Here is a 6,000-nt window from a genome sequence, read left to right on the forward strand (position 1 = left end):
AGAACAGACCTCTGGAATGAATTAAGTTTGTAACCAGAGGTACCATTGTAATGGGCCCCACCTGCTAGCCTGCTGCCTAAAATATCACTGGTTTGCTCATTTCTATATATAGAAATCCATCCATTCTGCATGGATTGGTTGCATGGCAACATGTGCAAATGGCTCTCGATACCTATTAGGTCCATAAATTACCATATTTCAACACAAAAAACAGCGACAATTTGTTGTTGACAAAGCTGGACATATAAAGGGCCCCATTACCTTCAGTAGCTATGGGCCTCATCAAACCTAAATCCGGCCCTGGGCAGACACAACATGGGGCTTGAAACCACAACCCTGAGTTTAAGAGCATGCGGTTGTGATCACCTTGGTGAGGCTTTAGCATACATCGCTCCCTCCCTGCTTCCTTGACATTTAAGTCACAACACCAGAGATGAGGGATCTCTTTTGGTTCAAGGGCTGCATTACCTCAAGGGTAATCAAGTGCCAGTAGCTGTCAAGACATAAATATACTTGGTTAGATGAACTGAGGATATTTATGTCTGTATGCTGCAGCTGAGGGCAGAACAAGTCCAGAACGTGATATTGGACATAAAAGTCAGCTTCCTCAAAAATACTGGCTTTTTAAAAACAAAAACAAATTTCTAGCCCTTATGACTGAAGATGTGATTCCACCTAAACATTAGGAAGAACTTCCTGACAGTAAGAGTTGTTCGACAGTGGAATTTGCTGCCAAGGAGTGTGGTGGAGTCTCCTTCTTTGGAGGTCTTTAAGCAGAGGCTTGACAACCATATGTCAGGAGTGCTCTGATGGTGTTTCCTGCTTGGCAGGGGGTTGGACTCGATGGCCCTTGGGGTCTCTTCCAACTCTATGATTCTATGATTCAAGGGAAATTACATACCAGTGGTGGGCAGTTCCAGAGGCAAAACATGGGGGGAGCAACGAATATGCCTCTTAAGGTTTGTTGTTGTTGTTGTTGTTGTTGTTGTTGTTGTTTAGTCGTGTCCGACTCTTCGTGACCCCATGGACCAGAGAACGCCAGGCACCTCTGTCGTCCACTGCCTCCCGCAGTTTGGTCAAACTCATGCTGGTAACCTCGAAAACACTGTCCAACCATCTCGTCCTCTGTCGCCCCCTTCTCCTTGTGCCCTCCATCTTTCCCAACATCAGGGTCTTCTCCAGGGAGTCTTCTCTTCTCATGAGGTGGCCAAAGTACTGGAGCCTATACTGTCCTTCCAGTGAGCACTCAGGGTTGATTTCCTTCAGTATGGAGAGGTTTGATCTTCTTGCAGTCCATGGGACTTTCAAGAGTCTCCTCCAGCACCATAATTCAAAAGCATCAATTCTTCGGCGATCAGCCTTCTTTATGGTCCCAAAGTCAGAGGTCTTGATAGATACAGATCTCCTGCTTAAGTAGTTAAGGAGGAGAGTGCAGGGCTGGGCCATTAAATACGGGACCTCAGGAGAGTCCTGGAGGGCAGGCAAAGAAACTTGTTGAGGTTATTTGGCCCCCTAGGCCTGAGGCTCCCCACCTCAGCTCTCCATACTTCTTTCTGAGTACATAGGATTATACTGTGAATTCCTGTTTGCTATGCAGCTGTTAAAAGCACAGGAGCCCTGTCAGAAAAAAGAGTTGGCAGCTTCCCCCTTTTCGCTTAGAGAGCAGGAATAATAGCAGACTGCCTGTTATAAAGAGAAAATGGAGCGAAGATTGCAAAGCATTTTATGTACGAGATCCAGTACAGTATATAAAAGAGGGGTGTTATAAGCTTGGGGCTGTTATGCCAGTTTTCTAAACTTGCTTTTTAACTGCAGCCTGACACACACAAGTAGGTGGTGCTTCTGTGGTGATACAGGGATGGGGCTCAGCTGCCCAGCTTTTGGGGTTGAGATGTGGAGGCACATGGAGAAGGGCCTCAGAAAATGAGAAGTAGAGCTGCGTGTCTTCCACGTATTGCTGCAACTGGGATAGGAATTTTATGGTCTTAGATATATGGCAACGTTCATAACCACAGTACATAGATCAGCACAGGAAAGCCAACCTGGAACCATTTTGATTCCTAAACTGAGCAAATGTTTCTCTGCATGGTCAAAATGGAAAAGCCTCCCCATTGTCTCTTCCTTCACAAATCCTGTCTTAATCTGTGTTTGAATTGAATTGAAGGGTGTGAGCCTTATTACAAAAGACTGCCCAGGCTCCCCAAGAAATCCAATCAAGTAATCTGCCAGACAGGAAATAAACAAAGCGACAGGAGAAAACAACATGCAAATGTTCTGTTTTAGATCGCCTTATCTGAGGGGTGGCCTTAGGTTACACCCCTTCTGTGATGAATGCATAATGTTTCTGGGGGTGGTCTTGATCTAGAGAATGGGAATTTCAAAAGTCTTTATAAACCCTTGCACAGCCTTTCCTGCGTGTGAGGGGAGCACCCTGTTGCAACAGATCAATAAAGATCAGGCTTACTAGCTGCTTTGCTTCTCAATATTCTCTGGTTGGCCTCTGTTATTTTCTCCTACCAATAAGGAACCTATGTAAGGACTCTATATGGGCTCTTGGATACCCCATAAGGGAAAAGGGCATATTTTTATTTACAACACAACATACTCTAAACCATCAGCAGTTTCAAGTAGATGTTCTACAGCACAGCAGATAAAACTGAACCCCAATGAAGGCTCCACGGGGCTGAAGCAACACCCAAGGTTATCATGACCATCCAAGTAGGACTGGAACCACTGCAAAGCTGCGTCACCCACCCCTAGTTCAGACAGCCGCTCCAGAAGGATACCATGGTCAACCGTAGCAAAAGCTGCTGAGAGGCTGAGGAGAATTAACAGGGACACATTTCCCCTTTCTCCTGATAGAGCTCATCATACACAGCGACCACAGCAGTTTCTATGCCAAAACTGGGCCTAAATCCTGATTGAAATGGTTTTAGAAAATCAGTTTCCTCAGAGAGCACCTGGATCTGGTCTGTGATGAGTGCTTTTTTCCCCTAGAAAAAAAGGTGCCAGTACTCATTGCTATTTTTCAATAAAATGAGGTGCCAGAACTCACCATAAACACCTCCCTTGTTCTCATACCTTGGGTTAAAGTCGCTCCAGGTTGTTGTGAGGATAAAATGAGGGGGGAGAGACCTCCTTGACCTCCTTGCAGGAAATGGGGGCTAAAAATGTAATTATGTGATTTGTACATGTGATAGGAATTATATGGTCTTAGATATATGGTAATCTTCATAAGTCTACCAACCAAGCATGTACATAGATCAGCACAGGAAGACCGACCTGGAACCATTTTGATTCCTAAACTGAGCAAATGTTTTCTCTACAAGGTCAAAATGGGAAACTTCCCCATTGTCTCTTTCCTCACAAATCCTGTCTTAAGGGCACATTTAAGATATGAATAGGGTGTGAGCCTGTGACCTGGCCCAGGAACTTGTTGGCTTTTTGCAGTTTGGTAGCGCTGCAGAGGGGACGCAGGTGGCGCTGTGGGTTAAAGCCTCAGCGCCTAGGACTTGCCGATCGAGAGGTCAGCGGTTCGAATCCCTGCGGCGGGGTGCGCTCCCGCTGCTCGGTCCCAGCGCCTGCCAACCTAGCAGTTCGAAAGCACCTCCGGGTGCAAGTAGATAAATAGGGACCGCTTACCAGCGGGAAGGTAAACGGCGTTTCCGTGTGCGGCTCTGGCTCGCCAGAGCAGCGATGTCACGCTGGCCACGTGACCCGGAAGTGTCTCCGGACAGCGCTGGCCCCTGGCCTCTTAAGTGAGATGGGCGCACAACCCCAGAGTCTGTCAAGACTGGCCCGTACGGGCAGGGGTACCTTTACCTTTACCTTTAGCGCTGCAGAGAGCTTGCTGGGGAGACTATGCATTAAAAAGGGACTCAAAAAGTAGTTAAACAAGGTTTTAATTACAAAAACAAAAACTCCATTTACACTAAATACATCAACAAACCAGACCCAACCACCAACCCATCCCCCAGGGTAATGGGAGAGCTAGGTGCTGCTCCTTATATACTACACCCAAATGCTGACACACCGTAATCAAATACAACTCAGCAGCACCTGCTATGTTTCACAGCTGTAAAGCTGGGTCTCATTATCTTGCTCTGGCCCTTGCTCTGGCCCCTTAAAGACATACACAAGTGGAACAATGATGAACCTTTACATTTAAAGAAACCATTCAACATTTCCCCTGCGGTTCATCATTGTGGAACAAAAACATAAAGCATATTTTGTACATGTCTTTCATGTGTAACCTTTGGAAGTGCTTTTGTAAAAATGTCCGCAATTTGATTATCACCTGGAACATATTCAAATACAATCATTTCGTCAGCAATTAGTTTCTTTACAAACTGTAACCGTAATCATAAGACTCCAGTGTGCTGCGTATTTGTTTCTCAACACAGGATAGCGAGTCCACTCTGGGAATCAAGGTAAACTTTTACTGGTAGTGTTACTTGCATTTGTAAGTCTGCAAATACTTGCAGATACCATTCCACATCACGAGTGGCCTGGACGCACGCACATAATTCACTCTCTGTTGTGGAGAGACAAATAATGGTTTGTGTCTGGGACTTCCATTCAAATGGACAACTGTTATAACAAAACACCATACCAGACACACCCCTGCAATTATTTTGTTCCACTGCATGAGATGCATCGCAGAAAATTTCAAAACCTTTGTCAATACATGTTGTAAACTGCAACCTATAATGTTTGGTATGTTTAAGGTACATTACCACTCTCTTAAGAGCAGAGAAACATTGCGTAGTAGGCTTTTCCACAAATTTTGCCAGAAAGTGAAAAGCGTAAGTTATATCTGGTCTTGAGATTCTTTGAATGAAATTTAGCTTGCCTATAGCAGAACGATACAAAGTTTTGTTAGGAAATGGCTTATCTTCACCTGTAAAGGTGAAGCCATACACCATAGGTGTTTCCTTCCCATTTGCATTTTCTAAATGTAGCATTTCAACAAGATCATCAATTTTTGCAGTTTTTATATCTAGGTGATAAACAGAATGTCCACGTTGTGATGCATCTTTTAACAAAAGCTTAACTGTTTCATATTTTACACTTGGTGAATAACACAAATTATAATCTTCGCCTGGAATTTGTTGAAAACCCCTAGCAACTAATCTTGCTTTGTACCTTACAACTTCATTTTTGTCATTCATTTTAACTCTATAAACCCATTTTGAATCAATAAGTCTCATATCTGGAGTTTGTGGTACAAGAGACCAAGTGTTATGCTCTTTTAAAGAAGCTATCTCAGAATTCATAGCTTTATACCAATTTGCAGCTTGGTGCTTAGGTAAAGTCTGAACATTATTGTAGCTTTTTTGCTCAATAAATAAATGACACAGCAATTCTTCAAACAGCTCTTGTTTATTCACAGGCCAGAACAGAACTGAACAGCAAACAGCTCAGCCGGCCTGCTTTTATAGGCAGCCAGCTGTCAACATTGTAGCAACAACAACCCAGGGTTTCCCGCCTAAAGTAATTGACGTGGACCTGAGTGAAAACTATATACATGATACTCCTGGTGGGCAGGGTGAGAACTTCAGTACATAACACTCCTCCCCACCGAGATAAGGCATTAGTTACATACAGCAATACCCTTATTGGTTTCAGTAAGGCACATAAGCATATTATTGAGCCTATTCACCATACAGCTTTACATGTGCAGTTTGTCCAGTGAACATAGTCTTTTAAATACGCTGGGCGCTTGGAAACCCTGCTGGATCGCCGAGGGCCAGTACCAGAGTCCGGGTGGCCTTCCGATTCTGGCTGTGACTGTGGTGCGACCAAATGTGGCATTGAGTTCCCTGGCTCCGCTGCTGTCGAAGGAACCGCTGCGAGCGGACTCGGCGGACGGTCAGACACAGCGGTGGTCTGAGTCTCTGGAGAGCCAAGCAGACCCACTGAAATGGCTCGGCTCCATGCCCTCAGTTTGTGAGGATGATGTAGGTGGAGCCTCACGTTCCATTAACGACTGCTCCAGAG

This window comes from Podarcis gaigeae, assembly GCF_964106915.1.
Source record: "Podarcis gaigeae genome assembly, chromosome: 2".
NCBI classification, from domain to species: domain Eukaryota; kingdom Metazoa; phylum Chordata; class Lepidosauria; order Squamata; family Lacertidae; genus Podarcis; species Podarcis gaigeae.